Consider the following 20,443-nt stretch of genomic DNA (forward strand, 5'->3'; position numbering starts at 1 on the left):
TCATAACATATTCACTCGTGTAAATAAATGTACACAAAACTATGAAATAATGAAGGCTTCTTATGTGTTCCAGTTCCAATTACTTTCTTACTTCTTACTCATAGAATCACAGAATGCTTGAGGTTGGAAGGGGACCTCTGGAGATCATCTGATTTCCCCCCCTGCTCAAGCAGGGCAATCTAGAGCTGGTTGCCCAGGACTGTGTTCACACAGGGTTTGAATATCTCCAAGGATGGAGACTCCACAACATCTCTAGGCAACCTGCACCAGTGCCCAGTCACACTCACAGTGAAAAAGCATTTCTTTATGTTCAGAGGGAACCTCTTGTGTTTCAGTTTGTGCCCATTATATCTGGTCTTGTCATTGCACACCACCCAGAAGAGCCTGGCTCTATCCTCTTTTCACTCTCCTTCCAGGTATTTGTATGTATTAATAAGATACTCTGAGCCTACTCCAGGTTGAACAGTCTCAGCTATCTCAGCCCTTTCTCATAGGAGAGATGCTCTTGTCCCTTAATCATCTTCATGGCCATTCAGTGGACGCTCTCCAGTAAGTCCATGTCTCTTGTACTGGGAAGCCCAGAAGGGAGCCCAGAACTGGACCCAGTACTCCAGCTGTGGCATCACCAGTGGTGTCTAAAGTTGAACACTCATTCTGTTATAACCAGGGTTTGTTCAAGTTTGTCTGAAAACTTGCTGTGGTCCTGACTGGGGGTTTGTCCAAGATGTCCCAGCTGGTTTTGAAGTGATCAGCCGCAGTTCTCAAAGAGGCTAACTTTTGAGATGGTGACTGGCTGAGATAATAAAAACTGGTTAAAAGTCAGCTGATATTAAATGCACATTACGTGCTTTCAGTAAGATTTGCCTTCACATGCCAGCCCAGGGCCGGTCCTGATCCAGTACCAGCTGACTAATTGAAAAAATGTGCTGGCAACCCAGGGATGACACAGGACCAACCCTTAAGCCGCTCAATCATGATTTAATGTAGTTGGCAGGGAAGTCAGTACTATGGTCCTCCTGACTTTGGGAGGGTTAGAACAGGCCCTTAATGCCCTCAGAAAACCAATTTTTGGTGTTGGTGTGTCAAAACACAAATATGAAGTTTAGTTGCAGAGAAATTTAATATTTCTATGAAAATTAAAGTTGTCCTTTTTGTTTTTCATAAAAGCTGCAATTGTTTAAACTCTCTGTGAAAAGCTGGTATGTAGGAAAAACAGGATTTCTTACCACATGATCGGGGTTGAATTTATATCCCTCTTTTCACTAATCTAAGATGCCTCAGAGAACTGTGTACATGTCAGGTTACATTTTATTGTAGGGCTTAATTGCTGCAAAGGATGATCTTTCTGCTAGAGTTTTTGTTCCAATTAATAAACTCTCTTGGTAGTTATATAAACATTTACTGTAGTCCATCAATGAAAAGTGTGCTGGTGTGGGTGTTGAGTGTACCACAGTAAAATTTGAGCAATCTAGAGGTTGTTTATTGAACTCAGTCACATGTTCTGCTGTACTCCCAGGTATTGAGACTGAAAGGAAACAATGAAAACCCAGGATTAGAGCATCTTAAAATGGAACATAAGCTAAAGGAAAACATTTTTAGCCACTCTATTTTTTTTTCAGTTGTAAAACAATGGATGATTAATTTAGAGGAAATAATATTATTTCTGCAGGCAGACTCTCTATGATATTTGGTGTTTTTTACATAATAAATACTGTTGCCATAAAAACAATGGAAACCAAGACCTCTTGACAACTCATTTTAGGTCTGGTAGGATGAATGTAAACTGAGCTGCCCAGAGAGAGATGGTGGAAGAGTTTACTTGCTGTAATTGTAATAAAGGAAATTTAAAAACCACAATCTATTTCAAGTCAAAACCAAACAACTGAATATTGTCTTAAACGTTTTTTTCCTCTGTTTTTGGCATGCCTATGCTCTTTAGCCAAGTCACACTATGAGACTCAGGATACAAATGCTGTTGCTTTTAGATAAGTAAAACTGCGTTGTTTCTGAATCCTTCAGGCCTTTAATTCTAAGCTCATAGTTTGAGTCCTTGTTTTACAGTGTAAGAAAATGAAACATAAAAGCTGGAATAAGTCATAAGTAGCTATCAAATAATATCATTTATTTGTTTCTGGTGTTACACTTCATTGAGTAAGCTTTGCATGCCTAGTGGGTTTGATACAATGTAAAATGCATTTGGTTATTTTATGCAACATGTCTTCATAATTTTTCTCTATCTAATATTTATTCCAGAAAGGCATCCCTTCTCTGACTGGCATGTCATTTCAGTTATTACAATATTACAAAGCATTAGAAAATATTTTAAAAATAATTTCTGGGGAGAGCAGTGAATGTTTGTGGCTGGCATTAAGCTTTCATTTGAAGATGAAGATTAATGCCTTTATTATTGTATTATATTATAATTACAATATCATTTTTGATGTAAGCAAAATATGGATTTCCAGTCTAGCTTCTAGATGTCTTGCATAAGTAATACCAGGTTTCTTTATAGTTTTATTTCTTAGGGTGTTATGCTGGCTAGTATATCTACTGAGTGACTCAATGTCTAAAGAACCCATGCTGATGATGGTGCTCATAGTTTTACAGGGTTTAACCATAGGAGGGAGCCTCCTCTCTTTCGAAGTTACATGGGAAGATGCAATCATGTGCCCTTGGAGGTCTCCTCCTACCAGCTTGCATTTGGAAGTGTAAATTCATCTTTTTTCCTGTAAGGCTGATCCACTGCAGTTTCACAGGCATGTACGTTTACTTGGGACTCAAGCCTACTGTTTCCAGAAACAGCTGTGCAGAAACAACTAAACCCTTCTCCCAACGGATTGTAAGCGTGTGATCATACTTGGAACACAAATGGGATTCAGTCTTAAAAAATAGCTGGGTTGTGTAAACATCTCCCAGCATCACTACAGCTGCTGCAGGAAAGAGTGCTTGTTTAGCTGATGCTGTGTAGGTTTTATTCTAGCCTTTTCCATGGCATCTCTGCCTTCTCACAAACAGTTGTTATTGGACAAGAAAAATTTCAGTTGTTGTCCATTTATTATATTCAGATTAGATTTAGCCTTAGCACAAAGTCTACACAGCTCAAAGTAAAATTTGTGTTTTACTGGGCTTGATTAAGCTGAAGGAAATTTGTGTGTGAGTATTTTTAAATACATTTGTGACTAGGTTGATTACACTGAATTGGATCAATAAGCTAATATGAGAGAGAAATTATCTGTTGAATTAAAAACCACAGAATAAATGTGGAAGGGAAATATATCATTGGAGAGGGGGTAAAAAAAGAATGGTTGGAGAAGCTTGAACCAAATAATGACTTTTAAATGACTGATTAGTAAACTTGATACACAATTAACATTAAATTTTAGGTAATTTCTCTTTGTGGTGGTGTTTTGTGTGTGTTTTTTTGGGGTTTTTTGTTTGGTTTGGTTTGGGTTTTTTTAAATGTAGGTAGATGAGATTTTTAAAAAGCTACCCTTAAAGTTTTTATGTGGTCGGAAATTATTTATCAGGTTACTTGTACTTGGTGTTTCAGCTTGGGTCTGCCCTTTTTTGTGAGCAGAGGTTTCTCTGATGCTTTGACCACAGAGCCTTCCCTCCTCTTCTTCACCTTCATGTCTGAGCTGGGGCGTTGGAGCTGGAGCAGCCTCTGACTGAGGGATGAGGATTGTTGCTGAGATACCATAGAGATGCATAGTGATTGTGGTGCCTGGAGTGAAAGCTCATAATAGGTTCAAACAGGAAAGTGGAGTCTCACTGACCTGTTTCTGCAGCCTTGAAAAGCTGTTTTTCCAAGTTTCTCCCCTCATTACTCCAGTTCCTGGCCGTGTTATTGCTTTCTGAATCCTCAGCCCACTCAATGTGTACTTTGAAATCTGTCCTGGACAGCAACAGGTTTATCTTACATTATTCTGAAGAAATAAAAAAAAAAAAATCCCACATTTTCTCACAGTAAGAGCAGTGCCTGGTATTAAGTCAGGCATTTATCACACCTAATATTCTACTACTTTCCTTGCATACGTTATTGGATAATGTCTGGATAAAGTCATATGTTATTCTTTTCTTGTCACATGGATGTGATGATAACTCCTAAGAGGAATCTTTAACGAGGGGGTAAATCTGCAACAGTGCTTATGTTACTGCTCAGTACTAGAAATTCTTGTTCATATAAGTAGGTTTCTTGTATGGAGTCTGATTAACTGTAAGACATTGATGCCTGTGCTTGCAGTAGTTTGCAGGGCGGTTTCCCTTAAGCTATTTATACCATATGTCAGTATGCCACTTATTCCTTACTTCTCCTCCTTCTTCCCAAAAACACCCAAGTTAACTATATTAATTTTTCTTTGTTTTGGAAAAATGGGCAATATTACCACTATATAAATCATTATGTATATGTTTTCACTGTAGTAATATTCAAAATCTGGAATTCAAACTGTGCTGCAAACCTCTGAACTATGGGGAAAATATATGTGTCTCCTCCAAAGAACTCAACAGCCTGAGGCTTCAAGCCTAGGAATTTTTTATGCAGATGTTTGTCTTTAAATACCAAAGGGTTTACAAAAAATCTTGATGGTTGGTCTTTCAAAGGCCTTTCAGTCTTCTCAGTGCCTACCTCTGTGTGTCTGCTGCTGTCAGTCTGTCTGTAGCACAATTATGATTACAATATCTGACCAATTTTAAAAATCTCAGGGAAAGCTTATAGTATGGATGTCTCCTCATGCCAGGCTGCCTGCTCATCCCCAGGCTGGTGCAGAGGGCTGCAGAGGATGGGCTAGATTATGGGTATTTTTCCTGGCTGCCCAGAAGCAGTACCCCACTGTCCAAATTGCCAGTTTTGGCTCATATCTGACCAGTCTTTCTGTGAGCAGCATGCCATGTGTGCCAAAAGGACTGAAAAGGTACTTGAAATATTTCTGCCCAGTTTATAGAGAGCAACATCCTCCTTGCTCTATACACCTTATGGATGGCAGAGATTTACAAGCCATGGGCTGTTCTTTTCATTTTCTGTTCTTATTTTATCATTCTGTCAAACTTTAGGAAGACTGACGCATTTCTTGAAGTTCGCAGGCTTGATGCACCAGTGTTGGCTGATGTGTTTCAAATTTTCAAGCCCGACATCCTCAGTTTCACACATACACTCCTAATGTAAACCCAACTGCACTACTGAAGCCTTGCTTTCATCCAACTCAGAAATGAAAAACAAAGAGAGAGTGAGTTTAGAGTGAGGCCATGGAGATCAAGACTAAAGGAAAACCCTTGCCAAAGTAAAACACTGACTTGAGTAATATTCTTGCTGGAGTGACTCTCTCTAATAATCTGAATTCCTTATTTCTTTTCCTTTTACTTGGCTATCCTTTTTTGCTCTGTCCTCCCCTCATTACTACTTGTCACCCTTCATTCTCACATGTCCTGGTTTCTGCTGGAATAGAGTTAGTTTTCTTTCTAGTAGCTGGTATAGTGTTGTGTTTTGGATTTAGTATGAGAAGAATGTTGATAACACACTGTTTTGGTTGTTGCTGTGTAATCAAGGACTTTTCAACTTCCCATAATCTGCCCAGTGAACAAGAAATTGGGAGGGTGCAAAGCCAGGACAGCTTACTCCAGCTAGTGAAAGGGATATTCCTTGCCACATGATGCCAAGTGCAGTATATAAAATGGAGCAATCTGGGAGGCAAATACTACTGCTCAGGAACCAATGGGCTATTGGTGTCATGGCTCGTGAGCAATTGCATTGTGCATCACTTTTTGGGTATATTCTATTATTATTATTATTTTCTCTTCCTTTGTTGTCCTATTAAACTGCACTTATCTCAACCCACAAGTTTGTTTTGTTTTGTTTTTTCTGACTCTCAATTCTCTCCACCAAGCCACATGGTGGTGGGGGGCGAGCGAGTGGCTGCATGGTTCTAGTTGTCAGTAGGGGTTAAATCATGACATCACACCAGGTCTTTCCTCTTCTGGTTGGCAGAATTGCCACTGCATTGCTTTCTCTGAAGACAGGTCCTGTGAGATAGCTAAAGAATATCCCTGAATTCAACACACATATGTTACAAACTGGCTGAGAATAGATCATTAAACGGCCTTATATTTGAATGGTAAAGCTTTAATATTAATTGACTGTGTTAGAGTTGGTTAAAAGGTGTACTCTCTAGAACACCAACTGACTATTTATAGAAGTTCTCCTTCTTGATCGAGTGCTTAAATGTCAGACAATGTGTGTATCCTTAAGGTGTGCATTTCTTTCTGTTTATAAAGATATGGTGTCTCCATTTTCTATACTGCCTTTAAGAATTACTGAGAGTTTTTTTCTAGAAGGTAAGCAAAAAGAAATCAAAGAACTGCAGTGGATTGCACTAATCAGTCACAGCAGTGATTCTCAAAGAGCTTAGTAGCCTTTAAAGTTTAGTTTTGCTGGAGTCTTTTCCGGGGCAGTTGCCTGCACCACTCCGCTTTGCAGAAGAGATTATTTGAAATGCACTTACGATTACTATTAAAAATGCGGGGCTATTATCCAAACGACCTTGCCTTGTGCTTTTTGTTAATCCAAGAAACACAGAAAGAAGCAAATGCTATGCAAAAAAAAAAAAAAAGGAGGTGTTCTTGACAGATGATACAGATCAAAGAGGACCTAATTGTGAGCATTAGAGAAAAAGCTATGTAGCAGAGTGTATAAACCTGCTGATATTTCCTCAGACTTACTTCAGGCATTTGTCATGAGTTAGACTGAAATTTACGTTCTGCAACAAAATGAGAAAAATGAGCTTTTCCAATTTTTTAGTGTCTTGTTTTCAGTATTATGTCCTATTTTGAGATATTTTTTTTTTCCCCTATGCAAACTCATTTTAACTGGCTTCCAAGTACAAAAATGGTTACGCTTTTCAAGCTTCTTTTTTTTCACTCTTTCTTTGACAGGTAAAGCTCTTCTCATTTGCGTGTATCGTAATTAAGTACATACTGGATGGTATGAACTTTTGTTACTTAAAAGTTATTTATATAAAGTGGTTTGTGAAGAGGTCTTATCCTTTTAAAACATTTAATGCACTTCCTTCTTTACAATGGGAATGTTCTCAGATTGTTAGGAAGAGACAAAGAAACAATGACAGCAGTTTAGAAGCTGTAACTGGGATATAAATGGCTCACAAGCACATCTCTTAAAACTCCCTTTTAAGGGGTGAAATTCACACCACATGACTTTCACCATGATAGAGTCCCACCTAATTCCCTGACTGGGGTCACCTGAAGCAAGTGTGTAATTCGAAAGTGGTCCACAGAAAGGAAAATAATTAAAGAAATGGAGTTGAATTAAGGAAATAAGATAGCTGCTTTGTATAAATCAGTCCAATTTTGCTTTTTCAGTTATCAATTAGTCCCTGGCTTCTGTTTGATTATCTTTCAGTATTACCATCATCATCTTTCCTCACAGCAATTCTACAGAAACAAAGACATTAATAAATCTGAAAGCACATAAATACTGTCATCTGAAACAAAGTGAATCTTTTTGGCCAGACAATAGTATGTTTAAAAAGAATTAATAGAATTCACATATATTTATTATACATCTTTGCTACTGGAGAGGCACTGTGTATTTTTTTAGACAGAATTGTGAATATCAAATCTGAAACTATAGAAACAATAACAAATACAAAACATATGAAAACTTGATCTCAAATATAGGGTAGACTAGACCTTCTTTTAATTAATCCTCTTTTATAGCATGGGGATCACTGGAGATGGGGTGCAGTAGTGTGGAACAGCAGAGACTTGGCTTCCTGCCCGAGACTTCCTTGGGCCAGGTCATTTGGCCTCAGTATCCACCCATAAAATCAGAGATTTGACACCTTCCAGTATTACCATAATGAACCCATTTGACTGGATGAACAAGCAGAAACAAAGACATAGAGATATTAGCAACCTGTGTTCCTCTCTAAGGAAATAAGAGGCTGACTTTACATGGTAGAATGTCTGTTAATGAGCTCAAGCCCACAGAGGCAGAGTCTTACATTTCAGAGAGTTCATCTGCCATCTTCATTTTTCAGATTTTTCATGGAAAGACAGCTCATTCACAGAAAGTTCTGTGAAATTTAGTAGGTTTTATATTAAATCTGTTAATCTTGTAAAAAGTTTTCTGAACTCATTTTAGCATAGAACCTGCATTTAAATACTGAATTTGCACATGCCATGTGAATCCTCTGATATTATATTTTATAGGTAATAAATAAAGACTTCACATTGCAATTGTTTACTTCAGGGTACTGCAGTGAGGCCTTTGTCCAGTGAAGTATTGTCCAAGATTCCTGGTTAAGTAGTTAAATCAGCATAATTCAGAGACAGTGCACAAAATTCATAGTCCAAGTGTTCTTTGGACATAAACAAACAGAATTCTTTTTTTTTTCTTCCTTCCTTCCTTCCTTTGTTCCCTGTTGATTTTGCCATTTTCTTAAATTAAAATATGATTCAGAGTAAACCATTGGGATTTATTCCTCTCCTTGGAGCCTGTTCCTTATCCCCTTACACAATGACCCCAACAAAATGGAAAGGGATTCCTCCAACTTCCCAATTTGGAGGTAGGAAAAAGATGTTTCAGGCATTTATTGCATATGCTTGGTTCATTTTCACTGTTAAAATGGCTCCGTATGGTGGAAGATCCTCCTCTGCTCCTGTCTCCTCCTTCAGCCAAGCAATAATGGGGAGGTAGAGCTGTGAAGTCACAACCCATATTGTGAAAAAAGATCTCATCCATCAATCTGTCACCTCAGTTTTCTGTCCAGGGTCACAGAGGAACAAAGTCAGCTTGTGTCAGGTTGAAATAGCATTGGTAAGTGTTAGTGTATGTGAAGCTGGTGGTTTGAAGTCCATTTATTTTGTTTGAAAGGCTCAAACAGCATGCTGCCGAGCAGAGGAACAAGCAGGAGGAAGTCTTATAAATTATTACTGGAAGGCTCACAGCCATCATTTAAGATGTGAAATTATGCCATCTGCTTTTCCAGGTCTTTGATTTACTTTGTAGCAGCTGTCTGTTTCTGAGTTTCCGCATCTCACAGAGAGGTAAAACTTGCATTAAAAACTAATATGACAAGAGCCTTTCTTTAACAAAGATTTAATGCCTTCTTGAAAACCAGAGGATATGCAGGGGATATTATCTCAATATCTATGGCATGCTTTCAAGACAAATTGTACAGAAAAAATGCTGTCTTTTTACATAAACTGGGAATGTAGATAGAAATTCTTTTTTTCACTGTGAAAAATGCAGTTGTTTGTTCTGATTTTAGCTATCAAAAGCATTTTGGGGAGGCACCAGTGTTTTAGTTTTTTATATTGCTTTTCATTTCATGATTCCTAACGTTACTGATTTCTTGTCAGTTGAAGTCTTTTTTCTTATACTTCTTATTGATTTTCTGGGGGAACACTTTTGCTCTTTTGCTGTTTGAAATATTTAAGGTTTATTCATATGTTCTTTGTTAAAAAGAAACATCTTAGGCCCAACAACAGCTTTAGAAATTCACATAGCTAATTTAAAAAGAACAGCTACGAAAGGCTAACTACTTCGGTGCGTGCTGACTGAGATGTGGGGGGAAACTCTTGCAAGTACCCAGGGGCGTGCTTATTTTGGAAATTAGCAGCTGAGGGGGTGATGAATGGAGATGTGCACTTTTCTGTGCCTTGTCCTGACACACTGTCTGCATTCGGGGTGTGATGCCCAAGTGCCCGGTGAGCTTGTTTGAATCCCCTCCCCGAGGATGGATGTGAGGCAGCGGGGGGCAGAGGGGGGGTCGGAATGAGTGGCAGCAGCCACCCCCTGGGAGAACCGCTCCTGCTGAAGTCATTTGGTGCGTGCTGCTTTTTCCTGTGTGAGGATTAGGGAATAGGAGAATGGCTTTGTGAGGAGGCTCGGAGAGAGGGAACCGAAGAGAGGCTGAACAGAGGGGACGAAAGACTTTAGCCTTTCATAGTTCTTTCAGTCCATTCATTCTGGGAGACCAATTGCATGTGATACGGCAGCTGGGGGTTTTGTTTTCCTTTCAGCTGTATACTGTAGGAGAAGCTGGTAAGATTATTATTTTTTTTTTCTCCTTGTTCTACTGTTCCACAATGCTATTGTAATTGCTTTATTGAAGTGACTGTTTGGTGAGGAAGTTGGTTAACGATGCTGAGGGTCCCCTGCATTGTCTCTGCTTTCTACAGCTGCAGAGTTTGGGGAGAGGCACTGTTTACAGTTGAGTGGCTGTTTTCTGTTGAACAACTTGGCTGTTATTTTTCCAAAGTTGTTACACCCTTTCTTTCCGTGAAGTTAGGAAAACAAGCAAATAAACAGACTTGGCTGTTTAGAAATGAGTAAATTTATAGCGGCTGCAATTTGTTGAAAAAGCTGTTTTGACGATTTCCCAGTTTCAGATGTTCTGCCTTTGATGTTGTCGGATTTGTCACCCTGCTGGATCAACTCCAGAACTGGATTTTATGTGAGAACCTTGTCTCACAAGTCTTTTTGTCACATTTTCAGCAGGGACAAGATAGGTCACTTGAACTGATAGCCAAAGAAAACACAACAAAAATGTATCTGTGGAAGGTGGAATTGAGGAAAGGAAAAATCCTAGGGGAATTCTGGAATTAAAAAATAAATGAAGGAGCACTAATTCTTGGCACTGTTTGGTTTTTTTTTAGCAGAATGCTCCTGATCAGTGTAATAGGAAACATATGGTTAGACAGAGAATACGAATATATTTTTTCAGAAGATTCAAGATGCACAGGTCCATATTCTGTGTAACTGCATCCTTCCAAAGAGAGAGTTATTGGGTTCATCCTCTCTGAGAGGGTCAAAGAAAAAAAAAAAAAAAAGAGAAAGAGAGAAAGAAAACCAGAAGATCCTGGCTATCCTGTCCCTTTCCCCTCTTCTTGTTATTTTTAGAATAGTGACTTGTGCTTGTTGGAGTCTTTAATTTCCTTTCATATTATCGTGGGAAACTTTGGCTTGAATTAGTTGGACATACGTGAGCGCTTGGGGCATACCATGTCTATTCCACAGGCAGGCTATGAAAATCCTGCCTGTGACTCAGTTTAATTGTAAAGACCATAATTACCAACAAAAGTTTCTTTTGTGGCCATTCAAAAATCACAAACAGGGTAAGGGGGAATGATTGACAACAGTTACACTTCTGATTGACAGAGAACCATAAACTTGGTCTGTGACTTAGTATGTTAGTTTTTCAGGAAGCGCTGACCTTTTTCGCTATTATTCCATTCTTTCTGGTGGACTATTCCAAACTCCCCTATTGATGCTAGAATGTCTATCTATAATGTGTCTTTGTAATTACTGCCTATAGTATGTACGCCTCTTTACAATACTATGCTTATTTGTTGATGCCACAACAAAATTGAGAGATGCATTGCAATCAGACTGCCATGAAAGAATGTGTATCTTTTAATATGCCTCACATGCTTACCTATTGATTTCAGCTACAGATTTCACTCTTATGAAGTAACGAAGTGCCACATCCAAATCCTGCAAATTTATACTCACAGTTCTAGCTCTTAATAATGGAAGGCCCATGGATATCAATGTGGTTACTCATCTGAGTAAAGATTTAGAGACTCATTTTCCATTCATGAATGAAATGGTTTAGGAAGTGCACAGTTACCATGGTTCTCTTTTGGCTTAAAAACAAAAATCTCCATTAAAACAACAACTAATGAGATTTCTCAGAGGGGCCCAAGGATAGACAAATCATTGATTTAATATAAGAGTGTGGTAGACTCTTGACAGCAGTATTTCAAGAAGAATGAATAAAACGTTCTCTCTCTTCAGCTTATTAACAGTTTTAGCAACATGGGAAACATAATTCATCTCTTCATGCTGCACCACTAGATACGGCCATGACCCTTGAAATAGCACCACAACTATGAGTTACTCTTCCCTTTGAGAATCAAAGTTAATTTAGTGTGGTCTTTATTGCATACTCCCCCTTCTCCTAGCAATAACTGCCAGTTCTGGCAAATGACAACAAACTGATCTTTCAGGTTAGGCTTCTCCTGGTTTTCTGTAGACAAAGGTACACTATCCCCAGCATGCCATGTTTATTACTTTTGCATCCTTGGTTTCGTTGCAAGCAAACAAGGCAGGAGGTGTTCCCTGATTACTGATACACCACTTAAGGCTCCTTAGTTCTCTAGTAGAGAAATTGCTTTGGTTCAGTGTTTCTAAACTGTTCAACAGCATCCTTTTTTACGGAGATAGATATATTTACTGCTACTTAATTCCTAGTTTTCATGAATTCTAAATTTCCAAATGTGGTTTTTAATAATAAATGGACATCCAACTTAATAGAACCCATAACTGATGTTATATCTATACTGTGGATGATAAAGGAACTACATTAAAGGTGTGAAAAAGAGACCTAAATTTAACAGCCTGAACCAGAAAAGTGGCTATCCTATCATTTTGATAAAGCAGAAATACATATATTTTTACATGACCATTGTTGAAAAAAGAGCCTCTGATTTTAAATGAAAGATCAACACCAATATCACATTTACACATAAAGAAGTAAATCTTGGCTATAAATGTCTTTTATTTAGTTAAAACAGAACAAAATTAATTACAAAAGTGAACACACATAAATAAACTTAACATTCATTTATTCATAAAATTAGAGCAATCTAAAAACTTAACATCCATTTATTCATAAAATTAGTACAATCTAAAGATATTCCCAAATGCATTAGCTACCAGCTCTTTGTTACAAACTGGAAGGTTTAGGCAGATGAAAACTGTAATACTGCTTCTCGAAACACATACACAATTCTGTAAAAGAAATAGTAAGGTTGGAGCTGACAGTCTCGTACTGTGCTGCAATTTTGTGAACTTTTTGTGAGCTTTTTCACATTTCCTAGCCCAGATGTCACATAAAGACCATACAGCGGAAAAAACAACCAACCAACCAAAAAGCAACAACAAAACAACAACACAACACCCACCGCACAGTGTGTTTTCTATACTAAATATATACATACCTATATACACAGGTATAAACATTAGCAGCAATTTATTGAAATGCAATTGGCAAACTGTAAATTATTTTAAAGCTGGTTTTATTAGTTTTATTTTACTTGTACTCTTACTTACATCACTGTAAGAGTTATTGTTTGAACAGACCTGTAAAGATACATGCTAACATCATGTATTTCCTATGTTAACTAAATACATTCAATGTTCATTGTCACACAGAAGAATCCCCAAGCCTCTGCTTAGAGCTCATGGCTCCCCGTCTTCCTAGAAATAACTAGCTGAAATGAATGTCACCATAAGTCATGCTAAACACAGTGTGAAAGAGTTCTACTTTTTGTATCCTTAACTGGCAGAAAGCACATCTGGGCTTTCATGGGAAGCTGCCATTTTACAAACAGTAAGCAGCAGGAGGTCCAGTCTGGTGGAATAGGATAAGAATTAGAGAATATAGTTCCTACTTGATACAAAACAAGAGATATTGAGAGTTACTTCCGCATCATTTTCATTTTATTTAAATTGCTCTGAAAGTAGTTGGATGCTAATTCAGTCATTCTTACTCATGAAGTAACAGAATATAGAACACACTGAGTATTTTTGTCATATATATTTAAATGATAGTTTCTAAATACTGCTATGCAATTTTGAAAACCTTTTGATGAAATTCTGCATGATTGCTAATGTATCTTTCTGTTCTACACATCCTCCAGCACCTTAGAAGAGCAGCATGTTCCATAGTTTGGAATTTGCCTCTTTTTTAAATCCAATATAAACAGAGAAAAATTGAACTGCTGAGTAAGAGATCATCTGCAGGACAATTTGAGCACAAGAACGGTGGGATGTTGAAACAGTATACGGCTGAGGTTTGCAAAATTCACAAGCATCCCACTGTCTTCCCAGAATGTGTTTCAATGGTGTACATCCATATCCCTTCATCTTTGAAAAGCTGTAACATTTACAATCCTGTTTGTCTCCTTTGGTTGGATGTAGTAAGTATCCCAGTCTTTCACAAAAATAGTATCCATTTCTGTGATAAACTTCCAGGGTTTAAGAGACTGACTTGTGGTCCAGTATAAGTCAAAATTCAGCCCACATGGTGTGGCAGACTGGGCAGGATGCTGTCTGTCAAAGTCTCATAATTGATGCAGGATGAAATTATTGAGACGTGTGGTCTTAGGCAATTGAAACTTTGACTGAAATGTTAATGGTCTTTTGGCTGACACTTTGGGAAAGACCACCAGTGATTTCCTAAGGGGAAAGAACTATTAGCTTCCAACCATACCTGAGTCTGTCCAAGCTCAGTACATTACTAGCTGACATCTATGTAGATTTGTAAGAGCTTTTGAAGCTTTCTGGATTATGTGCAGACAGAAAAGAGATGGATTATTTTTACATCCATGAACTGGAGTATCATACTTCAGTGCTGAATAAAGGAAGCTAAGGGTCAATCTGTCAGTCAAAACTCATCTACATTAGAAAAATGTGTGAAGCTTTTTCTTCTGTGCTGGTCCTATTGTCCAGTGAAATCGACTGCAGAAGTGGTGTGAAATAAGACTTCAGGACTCCAAGGGCTTTCAGAGTATTCTCAGGTGGCAAATGAAGAGGCAATGTATTTTAACTGCCTCTGCACCTCTCCCAAAGTAGTCCCAGTAGGCATGTTGGTGGGCATGGAGCTTACGTTAGGGCTTAGATCAGTTTTAACTTCTAGGTTGGGTTTTTTTGTTTGTTTTTTTTTTCCGTTGAGTTTAGCTGAGTCAGATTTAGGCAGTTACTGTTTGCCCTTTGTGACCTGTTTTCTTCCAGGTTGTGGCAGAAATGAATGCACCCTGTTGATACTAGCATAGTGTCCTACAAAGAGACATCACTTGTCTTTTGGAAGTTCTGTCAATGATTTTTTTTTTTTTTTTTTTTTGCGGTTTGAAGGCCATATATTAGACTTTGCACTGGGTACTGTTCCATTTTATAAGACTGTTTCTGTACTCCATTCTTTTTTCCAGCTAACAAATTGCCTAAAGAGATGGTTTTGAAATGTCAGAAGATGCTGAAAGAATGAAAAAAATGAAAGCTGGGAATATGTGAAATACAACCTGGGTGGGATTCAGTTCCAGACAGATGCTAGAACTTGGGCATCTGTGTGCAAATGTCTATGGTGATTCAGCTCAAGTGACAGCTGACACCTATGATTCAGATCAGTTACCCACATTTAATGCCATTACAGATGCATTAAGATACCTTAAACATCCACATGGGACTGAGAGATGACACAGGACATGTGGACAAATAGTCTTTCTGGAGAAGTGGCTCTTCCAGGGAATCTGAAATAATGCTAGGCACCTACATATAGGTCCCTGAATAGGGAGGCCATGGTAGCTGGCCAGCTCAACAGCTCTTTAGGTTCCACTGCTCATGTTGACTGGATCATCCCTGGCTACAGAGCCACCTTGCACAGTTAGTTTGTCTGGAGGCAGCTGCCCAGAGTTTTAACAACTACTGATTTTCTAAAAAATCTTTTTGCTACTCTTTTTACATCTTTATTACTCTTGAAGAAAAAGAGACAAGTTATTTATGAACCAAAATTAAATTGTTCCTGTTCATTATGGTAACAAGGAGGAAGAAAGAAAAGAGGAGGGAAGGAGGAAAGTGTATTTGTCTGATCTTCTGATGGCATCTGCTTTGAATGCTGAAGTTAGGACACTGGGCTGCTTTGTAATCAAGAAAGAGAGTGATAAACATTGGAATTATTCAAATTCTGGATAAATACCTAGCCAAGAGGAGACAAAGTCTCCTTGGACTGATTCAGGTGGCCTTGGTAAAATGCTGAGCTGGGAACACCTAGGACTAGTTGACAGCAAACATCAGGCATGCTCGTTATAGCTTAGGTCATCTGAATATAACATACTTTCCTAAGGTTAAGTTCTGTTATATGTGTTTAGACTAAAAGAGATTGTACCCAACACTTCTTTTCAAGATATTATTCTATTCTATTCATCTTATTTAGCATAACTGCTATCTTATATGATTTGAGTTGACTTCCAAATGCACCTACCTCTCTTCATCACTTGCATAGGACTATTGCCTCTGAGAAAATAATCTGAGGGAAGAAACTCTTTCCTTTTGTCATGGACCACTTACATTAAGTCCTTTTGCTGAGATACCTTTATGCACATCTATAGTGTTTTTCTAATTTATCCTTGTGTATTTTGAAACAATATCAATACGCACTCCACAATTCTTTCATGCCTGCCAGAAAATAATTTCCCCAACTGAATAATCTGAATTGCAAATCCAGTTATTGTCTGTTTTGAGGCCCATAGTTAGAGATCAGATGCTAGGGCAATTGCAGAAGAGAGTTTACCAATTTACATGTTAATCAAACATAGTCTGATGGACGACTATTAATGTAGACTCTGTCAACATCTTAATTAGGTGGAAGTACATTGTGAGGCATTGGTGCCTGCCTTCCCACCCCTGAGATTTTTTTTCCAAGCAAGTACAGGTTCCTCAGTAGGTGTTTTCCATAGCATTGTTAAATGTCAGACCTTAATAGTAGTTTTAATGAGGGAAGTTAAAAACTGTTCAGCCTTGTGTAGAACACCAGAGGTAGCATAGTATCTTCACTAAAGGGCAGAGCCTGTCCAATTTGTAACCTGGATCAGGTAGGATATTAAATAACAGATTTGTGCCAGAATCACATAGAGCACAGAATATGTGTTTTAAGAGCTGCGGATGGTTTTATCTGATTGATTAGTTCCACATGTCCACAGCCCCAGGAATCTCTCCACAGGAGCCCACATGGATTCAGGATAAGCACAATTTAAGTATGCCTTTGTAGTTGAGTAACCTGCTGAGTAGGACTTCATCTCTCCTAACAATGTCTCTCCTGATATTTTGTTAAAGGTTTGCTGGTCTGCAGCTAATTTATTTTACAAGTAAAAATCGACTTTCTCCGTACAGATACGTTTTAAAATTCCTTGAATACTATAAAATATTGTTTTCAAAAGCCAGTCTGAGGACTAGCTCCCAGTGAGACAATGAGATGTTTAGAATTTTTCCCCATTTGATTCCTTGCTGTACATCTTTCACTGCTGCAAAATGTACACAGTTATATGTAGATGGAAATGTTCAGTGTATATTTATTTTTATTTTTGAAAGGAAAATCCTGTTATGAAATGTTTTATTTCAGTTGGAAGAAGTTCTTTTATTGATGAAACCAAAAACCTCTATGTCTCTGGCATTATATGTTCCCTCTGTTAAAAGAATGCAGAATAAAAGTGCCAGTAACATGTACACTGTGTGCAATTTCTGTCCTTGCTGTCATGATAGCTGGTGTAAGGGCTGCTGGTTGTGACAAGGAGAAAAACATCTGTTGAGTTTTTCTGAATTGACTGCTGAGCAGAACAGGGAGCGATTTATGACCTTATATTTTCTATTATCTCCGGGCGTAACACTGTGATTTGATGCTTGGTTTCTGAGGAGAGGTATGAACTGTGTTTGGAATCAGTACCAGTCACTGCATGAGTGTCGGATGCTACCCTGGTCTTCCACCCAGGGGACTGGTATCACAGGCTCCCATATAGGAAGTGTTTCCTCATTACAGAAATAAAGGAAAGATTCAGTGAGATCAAAACCACTTACAAATTACAGATATCTCTTGCCAAAACAGAGATAATTTATTAGTGGAAAAGACCCAGGAAGCTTCTTTGGTCTATTTGGCTGCCAGTGCCTTGTTATTTCTTACATCCTCTCAAAGGCTTCATTATGTTCAGTGAATCCTTGTAGGTTTTAGGGGCAGCCTGGCCTCTTATTTAGAGAATTTTTCTTTTTTGGTGTTAAATGTTCAGTGAGTTTCATTCTTCCGTTTGTAGTACAAATCATCCTGCTCCCTTAAACTAAGGTCACTATATAATGTAATGTAATTATGAAAATATTTTATTAGATTTTTCAATATACTGTAAGCTTCAGATGAATGGTGAGAATTTGTGCTGAACCGTTTTGTGAAAAGCTGAACTTTATGGTTATTTGAGTCCTAATGTTTAAAATCATAAAATAAGAATTTCATGCCTTGAGATATGGAAATTGTTTTGACATATAGTACTTGAAATATCTTAGGCTAAAAAAAGAACAATTTTAATATTGAGGGAGCCAAACATTAAAAAAAAAAAAAAAAAAAAAAGTCAACTTCGTGTAGTTGCCATATTGCATTAATCCAGATGCTATCAACATTTCTTAACCTAAATACAAAGAAATTGACAGGTGTAATTTTTTTTAGCCTGTACATATACTAGTGCCACTGAAGATATTGTAGCCTACAGATGTCATGTGGTAACTGAAAATGGGTTTTGGGATGAGTAACATGACCATACCTTGGCAAAGTCAGTTTGTAATGGCTGAAAAACATAACAGAAAGCAGCTTATAAATGACACCTTTAAATGTTAATTCTTGAGGTTGTTTCAGTATTTGAAGTTTTGGTATTTTACTTATGTTTTAGCTATGGACAATAGCTCTGGAAAATCTTTTCCCTCTAAATCCAGAGGGAACTTCTTCCAACAGGGGGTTATAACTTCAGCCTTACATACTCTGCAACATCAGTGGAGGTATTTCTGCCTGGCCCCCATTCCTTCTTTTGATAGATCCATATTATCAGTATACTTTATATTATTCTTCATTACCTTTCCTTCCTATATCCATCCTGGATAAGAAATTAAAAGTGGAATCAAATTAATCAAAATGCTAGGTAGTTTCATAGTACATTCGAATAGAGAAGCCTTTTCACCCACGCCTTCTGAAGGCTCATCTCTTCTTCCATTACTGCTAGATTTAACCCCTACCTGCAACATTTAATACCTGAGTGAGATAAATCTCTCCTGTAATGACTTAAATTTGGTGTCATTATAATGTTAAAGTCTGAAGAAATATCTTGACAGTTAAAGAAAGTAAAATACCAACCCTACACAGATAGAGTGCAGAAGTTTTTAAACAGGAGAAACCTCCAAAAGATTTACTCACTGTTTGAAATTAAAAGTTAACAACAAAGTGTTTACTAATCTAGAACCTGTTTTCCTCTGAAAAGATCTAATTGCAACATCTATTGTCAACAGTTCTAAGACATTATTTTTCTAAGGGTTTTTTTGAGTACTTAGAATAAATACTGAATTCAAATGAATGCAATCAAGAAGAAAAGCAAAATATTGTAATTAAATATGGTGAAGTGGTAGGAGCAGCTTTTTCTTAAGATGTTTATTTTGCAAGAGTTAAGAAAAAACAGTGGCTTTATACAGTACTATTGTTTTCCATTTAAGTGCTTACAATGTACTTTCGAAGGGCAAAAGGTCTAAAAATATGTTGTATCATACACAAAATCAATTGTGTTGATGCATCCCCATAATCAGTCATCCTCCCAGAAGTATTCAAGTAACACTACTACAATTAACTTGCATTTACACAGTGTTTTACAGTATAAGGAAATCTGTATTAAATGTTCCCATTTCTCATAAAGGAGAACAAAGACAGAAGTTCACTGTTTTGGTCATTATTCTGGTATTTCGGAGCCAAGAAAGTCTCCAGTGTTCACAATCAGGGCACCGAACATCTCTCACAGATGATCCTCTCTCATCCATGAGACGATGTTCTCCTGGAATCAGTCCCAGAGACATATTGGGGGAGCAGGTGGGGATTTATTGAAAGAAGACATGGCTATTTGAACACTATTGTAGTCATTAACAATACAATCATTAACCTGAATGCACACAGAAGGTAAATATTTATGTGACTGGTGATATGGTTGAAAAAAGAGGAAAATTGGACAAAAATGCCTGTCTTTTAATTTTGTTTCAGTTAAGTGTCTGACTCTTCCTGATAGGCTATTTCTGTGCTGTCATTTTTCTTTAGAGCTGTAGGCTTGCAAAATGCTAGATCAAATTGAGAAAGGTATAAGTAATAATAATAATAATACAAAAAAAAAAGGTAGGAAAAAAACAACTAGCTGTAGTAGATATTGTTCAGTGTGAAAAATGTGAAGTTAGCTCTTTTTGTTTTGTTTTGTTTTTCTCTCTCTGTAGGAGTTCATTAGAGGGCTTTATGTTCTTTCCAGTCCAGTAAAAAAGACGTTCTATATCTTGATGTGTCTCTATGAATTTGAAAGATGTGATCTCTGTAGGGGTTACTACTGTTGGTTTTACATCATTAGTGTTTCCCTTCATTTATTTCTGCAGAATACCTGCACTGTCTTTTAAAGTGGGAATTGCCTGGGGTTACAAATTGAACCTTGAATCTTTGCACCTGATGCCTTGAAAGCCTATAAATTAGTTATGGGCTAGAAAGATAGAATCCTAAATGTTTCTATTTCTCATAGAAAAGATGACCCTTGGGGTCACTAACCAAAGAATAAAAAACCTGGACTTGTTAACAGAAAAACCCAATTAATTATTTAC

The 20,443-nt window shown here is 37.6% G+C and overlaps 1 protein-coding gene across 2 annotated transcripts in view; it reads left to right on the forward strand.

Moving 5' to 3' along the window:
- MID1 (midline 1) overlaps nt 1-20,443 on the forward strand; it is a 253,389-nt gene that overhangs the window by 56,216 nt on the left and 176,730 nt on the right. Inside the window, exon 1 of one of the 2 annotated variants that reach the window (XM_021292264.2) lies at nt 9,856-10,060. The exons of the other annotated variant lie outside the window; for it this stretch is intronic. The gene's annotated coding sequence lies outside the window, so the exon portion shown is untranslated. Of the gene's footprint in view, nt 1-9,855; nt 10,061-20,443 lie in introns of those variants that run through there. 2 annotated transcript variants of the gene reach the window in all.

This window comes from Columba livia, chromosome 1 (assembly GCF_036013475.1).
Source record: "Columba livia isolate bColLiv1 breed racing homer chromosome 1, bColLiv1.pat.W.v2, whole genome shotgun sequence".
Taxonomy (NCBI): Eukaryota; Metazoa; Chordata; class Aves; order Columbiformes; family Columbidae; genus Columba; species Columba livia.